Genomic DNA, 14,602 nt, shown 5'->3' on the forward strand with positions numbered 1-14,602 from the left:
CCACTAGGCTACCTGCCGCCCCTACACTCTAACCACCAGGCTACCTGCCGCCTATACACTCTAACCACTACGCTACCACTAGGCTACCTAACCACTAGGCTACCTGCCGCCCCTATACTCTAACCACTAGGCTACCTGCCGCACCTACACTCTAACCACTAGGCTACCTGCCGCCCCTACACTCTAACCACTAGGCTACCTGCCGCCCCTACACTCTAACCACTAGGCTACCTGCCGCCCTTACACTCTAACCACTAGGCTTTCTGCCGTCCCTACACTCTAACCACTAGGCTACCTGCCGCCCTTACACTCTAACCACTAGGCTTTCTGCCGTCCCTACACTCTAACCACAAGGCTACCTGCCGCACCTACACTCTAACCACTAGGCTACCTGCCGCCCCTACACTCTAACCACTAGGCTACCTGCCGCCCTTACACTCTAACCACTAGGCTATCTGCCGTCCCTACACTCTAACCACAAGGCTACCTGCCGCACCTACACTCTAACCACTAGGCTACCTGCCGCACCTACACTCTAACCACTAGGCTACCTGCCGCCCCTACACTCTAACCACTAGGCTACCTGCCGCCCCTACACTCTAACCACTAGGATACCACTAGGCTACCTAACCACTAGGCTACCTGCTGCCCCTATACTCTAACCACCAGGCTACCTGCCGCCTATACACTCTAACCACTACGCTACCACTAGGCTACCTAACCACTAGGCTACCTGCCGCCCCTACACTCTAACCACTAGGCTACCTGCCGCCCCTATACTCTAACCACTAGGCTACTTGCTGGCCCTACACTCTAACCACTAGGCTACCTGCTGGCCCTACACTCTAACCACTAGGCTACCTGCTGGCCCTACACTCTAACCACTAGGCTACCTGCCGCCCCTACACTCTAACCACTAGGCTACCTGCTGGCCCTACACTCTAACCACTAGGCTACCTGCCGCCCCTACACTCTAACCACTAGGCTACCTGCTGGCCCTACACTCTAACCACTAGGCTACCTGCCGCCCCTACACTCTAACCACTAGGCTACCTGCTGGCCCTACACTCTAACCACTAGGCTACCTGCCGGCCCTACACTCTAACCACTAGGCTACCTGCCGCCCCAACACTCTAACCACTAGGCTACCTGCCGCCCCAACACTCTAACCACTAGGCTACCTGCTGGCCCTACACTCTAACCACTAGGCTACCTGCCGGCCCTACACTCTAACCACTAGGCTACCACTACGCTACCTAACCACTAGGCTACCTGCCGCCCCTACACTCTAACCACTAGGCTACCTGCCGGCCCTACACTCTAACCACTAGGCTACCTGCCGCCCCTACACTCTAACCACTAGGCTACCTGCTGGCCCTACACTCTAACCACTAGGCTACCTGCCGGCCCTACACTCTAACCACTAGGCTACCACTAAGCTACCTAACCACTAGGCTACCTGCCGCCCCTACACTCTAACCACTAGGCTACCTGCCGCCTCTACACTCTAACCACTAGGCTACCACTAGGCTACCTGCCGCCCCTACACTCTAACCACTAGGCTACCTGCCTCTACACTCTAACCACTTTGCTACCACTATGCTACCTAACCACTAGGCTACCTGCCGCCCCTACACTCTAACCACTAGGCTACCTGCCGCCCTACACTCTAACCACTAGGATACCACTAGGCTACCTAACCACTAGGCTACCTGCTGCCCCTATACTCTAACCACTAGAATACCTGCCGCCCCTACACTCTAACCACTAGGCTACCTGCCGACCCTACACTCTAACCACTAGGCTACCTGCCGACCCTACACTCTAACCACTAGGTAACTGGCCATCGCTACACTCTAACCACTAGGCTACCACTAAGCTACCTAACCACTAGGCTACCTGCCGCCCCTACACTCTAACCACTAGGCTACCTGCCTCTACACTATAACCACTAGGCTACCACTAGGCTACCTGCCGACCCTACACTCTAACCACTAGGCTACCTGTCGTCCCACACTCTAACCACTAGGCTACCTGCCACCCCTACACTCTAACCACTAGGCTACCTGCCTCCTCTACACTCTAACCACTAGGCTACCTGCAGCCCCTACACTCTAACCACTAGGTTACCGGCCGTCCCTACACTCTAACCACTAGGCTACCTGCCGCCCCTACATTCTAACCACCAGGCTACCTGCCGCCTATACACTCTAACCACTACGCTACCACTAGGCTACCTAACCACTAGGCTACCTGCCGCCCCTACACTCTAACCACTAGGCTACCTGCCGCCCCTATACTCTAACCACTAGGCTACCTGCCGCACCTACACTCTAACCACTAGGCTACCTGCCGCCCCTACACTCTAACCACTAGGCTTTCTGCCATCCCTACACTCTAACCACTAGGCTACCTGCCGCCCCTACACTCTAACCACCAGGCTACCTGCCGCCTATACACTCTAACCACTACGCTACCACTAGGCTACCTAACCACTAGACTACCTGCCGCCCCTACACTCTAACCACTAGGCTACCTGCCGCCCCTATACTCTAACCACTAGGCTACCTGCCGCACCTACACTCTAACCACTAGGCTACCTGCCGCCCCTACACTCTAACCACTAGGCTACCTGCCGCCCCTACACTCTAACCACCAGGATACCACTAGGCTACCTAACCACTAGGCTACCTGCTGCCCCTATACTCTAACCACTAGAATACCTGCCGCCCCTACACTCTAACCACTAGGCTACCTGCCGCCCCTACACTCTAACCACTAGGCTACCTGCCGCCCCTATACTCTAACCACTAGGCTACCTGCCGCACCTACACTCTAACCACTAGGCTACCTGCCGCCCCTACACTCTAACCACTAGGCTACCTGCCGCCCCTACACTCTAACCACTAGGCTACCTGCCGCCCCTACACTCTAACCACTAGGCTTTCTGCCGTCCCTACACTCTAACCACTAGGCTACCTGCCGCCCCTACACTCTAACCACCAGGCTACCTGCCGCCTATACACTCTAACCACTACGCTACCACTAGGCTACCTAACCACTAGGCTACCTGCCGCCCCTATACTCTAACCACTAGGCTACCTGCCGCACCTACACTCTAACCACTAGGCTACCTGCCGCCCCTACACTCTAACCACTAGGCTACCTGCCGCCCCTACACTCTAACCACTAGGCTACCTGCCGCCCTTACACTCTAACCACTAGGCTTTCTGCCGTCCCTACACTCTAACCACTAGGCTACCTGCCGCCCTTACACTCTAACCACTAGGCTTTCTGCCGTCCCTACACTCTAACCACAAGGCTACCTGCCGCACCTACACTCTAACCACTAGGCTACCTGCCGCCCCTACACTCTAACCACTAGGCTACCTGCCGCCCTTACACTCTAACCACTAGGCTTTCTGCCGTCCCTACACTCTAACCACAAGGCTACCTGCCGCACCTACACTCTAACCACTAGGCTACCTGCCGCACCTACACTCTAACCACTAGGCTACCTGCCGCCCCTACACTCTAACCACTAGGCTACCTGCCGCCCCTACACTCTAACCACTAGGATACCACTAGGCTACCTAACCACTAGGCTACCTGCTGCCCCTATACTCTAACCACCAGGCTACCTGCCGCCTATACACTCTAACCACTACGCTACCACTAGGCTACCTAACCACTAGGCTACCTGCCGCCCCTACACTCTAACCACTAGGCTACCTGCCGCCCCTATACTCTAACCACTAGGCTACCTGCTGCCCCTATACTCTAACCACTAGAATACCTGCCGCCCCTACACTCTAACCACTAGGCTACCTGCCGACCCTACACTCTAACCACTAGGCTACCTGCCGACCCTACACTCTAACCACTAGGCTACCTGCCGCCCCTACACTCTAACCACTAGGCTACCTGCCGCCCCTATACTCTAACCACTAGGCTACCTGCCGCACCTACACTCTAACCACTAGGCTACCTGCCGCCCCTACACTCTAACCACTAGGCTACCTGCCGCCCCTACACTCTAACCACTAGGCTACCTGCCGCCCTTACACTCTAACCACTAGGCTTTCTGCCGTCCCTACACTCTAACCACAAGGCTACCTGCCGCACCTACACTCTAACCACTAGGCTACCTGCCGCCCCTACACTCTAACCACTAGGCTGCCTGCCGCCCCTACACTCTAACCACTAGGATACCACTAGGCTACCTAACCACTAGGCTACCTGCTGCCCCTATACTCTAACCACTAGAATACCTGCCGCCCCTACACTCTAACCACTAGGCTACCTGCCGACCTTACACTCTAACCACTAGGCTACCTGCCGACCCTACACTCTAACCACTAGGCTACCTGCCGTCCCTACACTCTAACCACTAGGCTACCTGCCGCTTCTACACTATAATCACTAGGCTACCTGCCTCTACACTCTAACCACTAGGATACCACTATGCTACCTAACCACTAGGCTACCTGCCGCCCCTACACTCTAACCACTAGGCTATCACTAGGCTACCTAACCACTAGGCTACCTGCCGTCCCTACACTCTAACCACTAGGCTACCTGCCGCCCCTACACTCTAACCACTAGGCTACCTGCCTCTACACTCTAACCACTAGGATACCACTAGGCTACCTAACCACTAGGCTACCTGCTGCCCCTATACTCTAACCACTAGGCTACCTGCCGCCCCTACACTCTAACCACTAGGCTACCTGCCGCCCCTACACTCTAACCACTAGGCTACCTGCCGCCCCTACACTCTAACCACTAGTCTACCTGCCGCCCCTACACTCTAACCACTAGGCTAACTGCCTCTACACTCTAACCACTAGGCTAACTGCCTCTACACTCTAACCACTAGGATACCACTAGGCTACCTAACCACTAGGCTACCTGCTGCCCCTATACTCTAACCACTAGGCTACTTGCCGACCTTACACTCTAACCACTAGGCTACCTGCCGCCCCTACACTCTAACCACTAGGCTACCTGCCTCCTCTACACTCTAACCACTAGGCTACCTGCAGCCCCTACACTCTAACCACTAGGTTACCGGCCGTCCCTACACTCTAACCACTAGGCTACCTGCCGCCCCTACACTCTAACCACCAGGCTACCTGCCGCCTATACACTCTAACCACTAGGCTAACTGCCTCTACACTCTAACCACTAGGCTACCACTAGGCTACCTAACCACTAGGCTACCTGCCGCCCCTACACTCTAACCACTAGGCTACCTGCCGCCCCTATACTCTAACCACTAGGCTACCTGCCGCCCCTACACTCTAACCACTAGGCTTTCTGCCGTCCCTACACTCTAACCACAAGGCTACCTGCCGCACCTACACTCTAACCACTAGGCTATCTGCCGTCCCTACACTCTAACCGCTAGGCTACATGCCGCCTCAACACTCTAACCGCTAGGCTACCTGCCGTCCCTACACTCTAACCACTAGGCTACCTGCCGCCCCTACACTCTAACCACTAGGCTACCTGCCGCCCCTACACTCTAACCACTAGTCTACCTGCCGCCCCTACACTCTAACCACTAGGCTAACTGCCTCTACACTCTAACCACTAGGCTAACTGCCTCTACACTCTAACCACTAGGATACCACTAGGCTACCTAACCACTAGGCTACCTGCTGCCCCTATACTCTAACCACTAGGCTACTTGCCGACCTTACACTCTAACCACTAGGCTACCTGCCGACCCTACACTCTAACCACTAGGCTACCTGCCGTCCAACACTCTAACCACTAGGCTACCTGCCGCCCCTACACTCTAACCACTAGGCTACCTGCCTCCTCTACACTCTAACCACTAGGCTACCTGCAGCCCCTACACTCTAACCACTAGGTTACCGGCCGTCCCTACACTCTAACCACTAGGCTACCTGCCGCCCCTACACTCTAACCACCAGGCTACCTGCCGCCTATACACTCTAACCACTAGGCTAACTGCCTCTACACTCTAACCACTAGGCTACCACTAGGCTACCTAACCACTAGGCTACCTGCCGCCCCTACACTCTAACCACTAGGCTACCTGCCGCCCCTATACTCTAACCACTAGGCTACCTGCCGCCCCTACACTCTAACCACTAGGCTTTCTGCCGTCCCTACACTCTAACCACAAGGCTACCTGCCGCACCTACACTCTAACCACTAGGCTATCTGCCGTCCCTACACTCTAACCGCTAGGCTACATGCCGCCTCAACACTCTAACCGCTAGGCTACCTGCCGTCCCTACACTCTAACCGCTAGGCTACCTGCCGTCCCTACACTCTAACCGCTAGGCTACATGCCGCCTCTACACTCTAACCACTAGACTAGAGTGTAGGCGAGGCATGCGATTAGCATATAATGTAGCCGTAGTGATCCTATACGGTATAGATCATTAGTCAATAATGTAGTAATCAGACTACACACATCAGTAATATAGCTATCTAATCAGACTAATCAGACACTTCAACACCTGCATTGCTTGCTGTTTGGGGTTTTAGGCTGGGTTTCTGTACAGCACTTTGAGATATCAGGTGATGTACGAAGGGCTATATAAATAAATTTGATTTGACGTCTTATATATAGGTGTGTCCCCCTGCAGGACGTTTGAGCTAACGTAGGCTAATGTGATTAGCATGCGGTTGTCAGTAACAAGAACATTTCCCAGGACATAGACATATCTGATATTGGCAGAAAGCTTAAGTTCTTGTTAATCTAAATGCACTGTCCAATTTAAAGTAGCTATTACAGTGAAATAATACCATGCTATTGTTTGAGGAGGGTGCAGTTTTGAACATGAAAACTTATTAATAAACAAATAAGGCACATTTTGGCAGTCTTGATACTACATTTTTAACAGAAATTCAATGGCTCATTGGAGCAGTCTAAAACTTTGCACATACACTGCTGCCATCTAGTGGCCAAATTCTAAATGGCACCGGGGCTGGACAAATATATTATGGCCATTCTCCTGCATTTCAAAGATGATACTTTTAATTTTTTTACTATTAAACCCTGTAATAACACCTACAACCCTGTACATGTGACTATTAAACACTGTAATAACACCTGCAACCCTGTACATGTGACTATTAAACACTGTACCCTGTAATAACACCTGCTACCTTGTACATGTGACTATTAAACACTGTAATAACACCTGTAACCCTGTACATGTGACTATTAAACACTGTAATAACACCTACAACCCTGTACATGTGACTATTAAACACTGTAATAACACCTGCAACCCTGTACATGTGACTATAAAACACTGTAATAACACCTGTAACCCTGTACATGTGACTATTAAACACTGTAATAACACCTGTAACCCTGTACATGTGACTATTAAACACTGTAATAACACCTACAACCCTGTACATGTGACTATTAAACACTGTAATAACACCTGCAACCCTGTACATGTGACTATTAAACACTGTAATAACACCTGCAACCCTGTACATGTGACTATTAAACACTGTACCCTGTAATAACACCTGTAACCCTGTACATGTGACTATTAAACACTGTACCCTGTAATAACACCTGTAACCCTGTACATGTGACTATTAAACACTGTAATAACACCTGCAACCCTGTACTTGTGACTATTAAACACTGTAATAACACCTGTAACCCTGTACATGTGACTATTAAACACTGTAATAACACCTGCAACCCTGTACATGTGACTATTAAACACTGTATCCTGTAATAACACCTGTAACCCTGTACATGTGACTATTAAACACTGTACCCTGTAATAACACCTGCAACCCTGTACATGTGACTATTAAACACTGTAATAACACCTGCAACCCTGTACATGTGACTATTAAACACTGTAATAACACCTGTAACCCTGTACATGTGACTATTAAACACTGTAATAACACCTGCAACCCTGTACATGTGACTATTAAACACTGTACCCTGTAATAACACCTGTAACCCTGTACATGTGACTATTAAACACTGTACCCTGTAATAACACCTGTAACCCTGTACATGTGACTATTAAACACTGTAATAACACCTGCAACCCTGTACTTGTGACTATTAAACACTGTAATAACACCTGTAACCCTGTACATGTGACTATTAAACACTGTAATAACACCTGCAACCCTGTACATGTGACTATTAAACACTGTATCCTGTAATAACACCTGTAACCCTGTACATGTGACTATTAAACACTGTACCCTGTAATAACACCTGTAACCCTGTACATGTGACTATTAAACACTGTAATAACACCTGCAACCCTGTACATGTGACTATTAAACACTGTAATAAGACCTGCAACCCTGTACATGTGACTATTAAACACTGTATCCTGTAATAACACCTGTAACCCTGTACATGTGACTATTAAACACTGTACCCTGTAATAACACCTGTAACCCTGTACATGTGACTATTAAACACTGTAATAACACCTGTAACCCTGTACATGTGACTATTAAACCCTGTAATAACACCTACAACCCTGTACATGTGACTATTAAACACTGTAATAACACCTGCAACCCTGTACATGTGACTATTAAACACTGTAATAACACCTGTAACCCTGTACATGTGATTATAAAACACTGTAATAACACCTGTAACCCTGTACATGTGACTATTAAACACTGTAATAACACCTGCATCCCTGTACATGTGACTATTAAACACTGTAATAACACCTGCAACCCTGTACATGTGACTATTAAACACTGTAATAACACCTGCATCCCTGTACATGTGACTATTAACCACTATAATAACACCGATAGGCTAAAATACAGGCAGGGAATAGGGAATAGGCATCATTAGTTAGGCAAGCAAAAACTATTATACACGGGAGGATCAAATTACATGCAAACCAGCGCTCTGAATAGACGTGTGTCACAAAACAAACACTACCTCACAGTGATGGAATGCAAAGAACTGAACTAAATAGTGTGTGATAATGACATACAGGTGTGTGAACAGGTGCTTAGAATTCAGGTGATTGGGATCTATGTGTTTGAGAGTGTGAGCTGGAAAGTGGGCTGGAGAGTGAGCTGCGTTCAGGGGATCTATGTGTTTGAGAGTGTGTTGGAAGCACACAGGTAGGTTATGAATTGTATCGCCGAAGCTGTAACTTTGCCAAAGTTTTTTCTGTGTCATAACCGAAGGTTGCATGCCACATTTTTGCCGAACCCGAACATAGACAAAGTTTAATTGAAGATTGAGACCTCATATCACCAAGTCAACAATAGGCTACTATTTCCTGTCTCTTTCCAAAGAGATATCCAGGATTGTAACATACTCTGTTTCACGGAAACATGGCTAGCTGGGGACATGCTGTCGGAGTCAGTACAGACAACGGGATTTTCAGTGCATCGTGCCGACAGGAATAAACATCTCTCTGGTAAGATGAAGGATAGGGGTGTATGTTTCATGATTAATGACTCATGGTGTAATTGTAAAAACATATAAGAACTCAAGTCCTTTTGTTCACCTGACCTAGAATTCCTCACAATCAAATGCCGACCGTATTATCTCCCAAGAGACCTCTCCTTGGTTGTCGTCACAGCTGTGTATATCCCCCTGCAAGCGGATACTAAGACGGCCATCAAGGAACTTCACAGGACTTTATGCAAACTGGAAACAATATATCCTGAGGCTGCATTTATTGTAGCTGATTTTAGAGATTTTAACTAAGCTCATTTGAGAATAAGGTTACCTAAATTCTATCAGCATACTGATTGCAGTACACGAGCGAGTAACACACTCGACCATTGCTACTCTAACTTCCGCAATACATACAAGGCCCTCCCCCGCCTTCCTTTTGGCAACTCCAACTATGACTCCATCTTGTTGCTCCCCTCCTACAGGCAAAAACAAAAACAGGAAGCGCCTGTGCTTAGGTCTATCCAACGCTGGTCTGACCAATCGGATTCCACGCTTCAAGATTGTTTTGATCACGTGGACTGGGATATGTTCCGGGTAGCCTCAGAGAATTACATTGACGTATACGCTGTCTCGGGGAGAAAGTTTACAAGGAAGTGTATAGGAGATGTTATACCCACTGTGACTATTAAAACCTTCCCTAACCAGAAACCATGGATTGAAACTGAAAGCACGTACCACCGCATTTAATCATGGCAAGGCAACTGGAAACATGACCGAATACAAACAGTGTAGTTATTCCTTCCGTAAGTCAATCAAACAGGGAAAACGTCATGTACAGAGACAAAGTGGAGTCGCAATTCAACAGCTCAGACACAAGACGTATGTGGCAGGGGATACAGGCAATCACGGATTACAAAAAGAAAACCAGCCCCGTCGCGGACATCGTCGTCTTGCTCCCAGACAAATGTAACAACTTCTTTCTGCGCTTTGAGGACAATACAGTGCCACTGACATGGCCCGCTAACAAAGACTGTGGTCTGTCCTTCTTCGTGGCAGATGTGAGTAAAACATTTAAACGTGTTAACCGTCTCAAGGCTGCTGGCCCAGACAGCATCCCCAGCCGCGTCCTCAGAGCATACACAGACCAGCTGGCTGGTGTGTTTACGAACATATTCAATCAATCCCTATCCCAGTCTGCTGTCCCCACTTGCTTCAACATGTCCACCATTGTTCCTGTTCCCAAGAAGGCAAAGGTAACTTAACTAATTGACTACGGCCACGTAGCACTCACTTCTGTCATCATGAAGTGCTTTGAGAGACTAGAGACCCTAAACCCACTCCAATTTGCTTACCACCCCAATAGGTCCACAGACAATGCAATCGCAATCACACTGCCCTAACCCATCTGGACAAAAGGAATACCTATGAAAGAATGCTGTTCATTGACTACAGCTCAGCATTCAACACCATAGTACCCTCCAAACTCATCATTAAGCTTGAGTCCCTGGGTCTCGACCCCACCTTGGGCAACTGGATCTTGGAATTGCTGACGGGCCGCCCCCAGGTGGTGAAGGTAGGAAACAGCATCTCCACTCCGCTGATCCTCAACACTGGGGTCCCACAAGTTCCTCTGCGTACATATCACAGACAAACTGAAATGGTCCACTCACACAGACAGTGTGGTTAAGAAAGCGCAAGAGTATTTAACCTCAGGAGGCTGAATACATTTTGCTTGGCTCCTAAAATCCCCACTAACTTTTACAGATGCATAATCTAGAGCATCCTTTCGCGCTGTATCCCCACCTAGTACGGCAACTGCACCACCCACAACCGCAGTGCTCTCCAGAGGGTGGTGCGGTCTGCACAACCAGGAATGAATTTTGGCCCATTCCTCCTGACAGAGCTGGTGTAACTGAGTCAGGTTTGTAGGCCTCCTTGCTCTCACACGCTTTTTCAGTTCTGCCCACAAATGTTCTATAGGATTGAGGCCAGGGCTTTGTGATGGCCACTCCAATACCTTGACATTGTTGTCTTTAAGAAATGTTGCCACAACTTTGGAAGTATGCTTGGGGTCATTGTCCACTTGGAAGACCCATTTGCGACCAAGCTTTAACTTCCTGACTGATGTCTTGAGATGAGACATCTGATGTCTTGAGATGAGACCCTCTGCACACATCAACAACTGACACCCACGAAGTATCGCTACCCATCACTCCACAAAAGCCGCAGCCCTTGCAGAGCAAGGGGAACAACTACTTCAAGGTCTCAGAGCAAGTGACGTCACCGATTGAAAAGCTATTAGCGCGCACCACCGCTAACTAGCTAGCCATTTCACATCGGTTAAAAAAGCACCCCCACAACATGATGCTGCCACCCCCGTGCTTCACGATTGGGATGGTGTTCTTTGGCTTGCAAGCCTCCCCCTTTTTCCTCCAAACATAAATAACAATGGTCAATATGGCCAAACAGTTCTATTTTTGTTTCATCAGACCAGAGGACATTTCTCCAAAAAGTACTATCTTTGTCCCCATGTGCAGTTGCAAACCGTAGTCTGGCTTTTATATGGCGGTTTTGGAGCAGTGGCTTCTTCCTTGCTGAGCAGCCTTTCAGGTTATGTCGATATAGGACTCGTTTTACTGTGGATTTAGATACTTTTGTACCGGTTTCCTTCAGCATCTTCACAAGTTCCTTTGCTGCTGTTCTGTGATTGATTTGCACTTTCCGCACCAAAGTACGTTAATCTCTAGGAGACAGAACACGTCTCCTTCCTGAGCGGTATGATGGCTGCGTGGTCCCATGGTGTTTATACTTGCGTACTATTGTTTGTACAGATGAACATGGTTCCTTCAGGCGTTTGGAAAATGCTCCCAAGGATGAACCAGACTTGTGGAGGTCTACAATTTTTTCTGAGGTCTTTTGATTTTCCCATGAGTTGACTGTGCCTTTAAACATCTTGGAAAATTCCATAAAATTATGTCATGGCTTTAGAAGCATCTGATAGGCTAATTGACATAATTTGAGTCAATTGGAGGTGTACCTGTGAATGTTTTTCAAGGCCTACCTTCAAACTCAGTGCCTCTGACATAATTTTATGGAATTTTCCAAGCTGTTTAAAGGCACAGTCAACTTAGTGTACGTAAACTTCTGACCCACTGGAATTGTGATACAGTGAATTATAAATTAAATAATCTGTCTGTAAACATTTTGGGGAAATATTACTTGTGTCATGCACAAAGTAGATGTCCAAACCGACTTGCCAAAACTATAGTTTGTTATTAACAAGAAATATGTGGAGTGGTTGAAAAACGAGATTTAATGACTCCAACCTAAGTGTATGTAAACTTCTGACTTCAACTGTAGATGCATTTACATACACACATACATGTAAGAGATAAACTCTTGACGCTTTGTACATTATCTGGAAATAATGGACGACTTTGTACTTGGTGCCGTGTTTATTAGTTCAAGATAATGTACAGAACGGAGGGGTTTATCCAACTTATACCACCTTTTCCAAAGAAAACAATCACACATTTTTACCAGTAAATGTGTATACTATTTCATAATTCCACTATACCTCGTTGTTAGTTGTATCGGTTAAGTTGCTAGAGAAGTGGACTTGTTGTTCATTCTATTTATTTGATTGCTAGGCAGGCTGGCAATGTTCTGATCCCTTGCTAGATATCTAGTCAACTATGGCTAACATAGTCGTGTCAACTCTGCATATTGATTTTATTCTAAGTAGCTGCAGTTGCATTTGATTGAGCTGTTTTCTAGTGACATTTATTTGGATACATCCATGCTACTGTACACAGATGTTGCCTGTGGAGGGATGACACCCACACAAAGTCAATTCCATCTATTTAAGTAAAAGTTTTAAAATAAGAATTTCTTTTTTATGTTTATGTTCATTCATAGTTCAGTTGATAGCTGCAATATTACTACCTATATTTAATAAAATATGACTTCTTGCATGTAATATAAATATTACTACTTACATTTAATAAAATATTACTACTTGCATGTAATATAAATATTACTACTTACATTTAATATAAATATTACTACTTACATGTAATAAAATATTACTTCTTGCATGTAATATAAATATTACTTCTTACATGTAATATAAATATTACTTCTTACATGTAATATAAATATTACTTCTTACATGTAATATAAATATTACTACTTACATTTAATAAAATATTACTACTTACATTTAATAAAATATTACTTCTTGCATGTAATATAAATATTACTACTTACATTTAATATAAATATTACTACTTACATTTAATATAAATATTACTACTTACATTTAATAAAATATTACTTCTTGCATGTAATATAAATATTACTACTTGCATTTAATATAAATATTACTACTTACATTTAATATAAATATTACTACTTACATTTAATATAAATATTACTACTTACATTTAATATAAATATTACTACTTACATTTAATATAAATATTACTACTTACATTTAATATAAATATTTTTTTAGTGGTAGAATCGAGTGAATTTAGGCCATTGCTGGGCCAATTCTGTCTCCGTTCAGGCTGCCAGATCGGGCCTAGTCTGTACCGTCATTCATTTCGGACTCGGGCCGGATCCGGCTGCCAGACCCAGGCCAGCAGATTTAGATCTGGCATGCCGGAATCAGGCCAAATGTGGGCCAGACATTCGTGTTACCTGGGGAAGCTCGGGAACAAATGGTGCTTTCAAGACAACTGGGAACTCTGAAAGAAACCTGAGGTCAAATCATGACGTCAGTGAACTTCAGGTGGAAAGTCGGTGCGCTAGAAAGATGCCAGAGTTTCTGACTTGGAACTCCAAGTTGGATGACAGTTCAAAACTATTTTTCCCAGTTGGAGATGGCTGATGAATGGCTGATGTTTTTTTGTTTTTTTGCCAGTTGTTTGGAGCACAGCAAAAACAGAAATAAGAATGAATACAAAGGCCATCTCCATTCAAGTCAGTGATGGCATAATGGGTGGACTGGCAGCCATTTTGAGTGTACCCATGCCAGAAAGTAAAAGCAGGAAATGCACTCTTCAATCTGTGCTGTGTGATTTGTTGAGTTAACACAATTGATATTAAATAAAGCAAAAATGTCATTGCATGAGCCATCAGTTAGCATCCTTTGAATGAACATTCTACATTACCAGGTAA

Source organism: Oncorhynchus mykiss, chromosome 17, assembly GCF_057628025.1.
Source record: "Oncorhynchus mykiss isolate SJ-2025 chromosome 17, ASM5762802v1, whole genome shotgun sequence".
NCBI classification, from domain to species: Eukaryota; Metazoa; Chordata; class Actinopteri; order Salmoniformes; family Salmonidae; genus Oncorhynchus; species Oncorhynchus mykiss.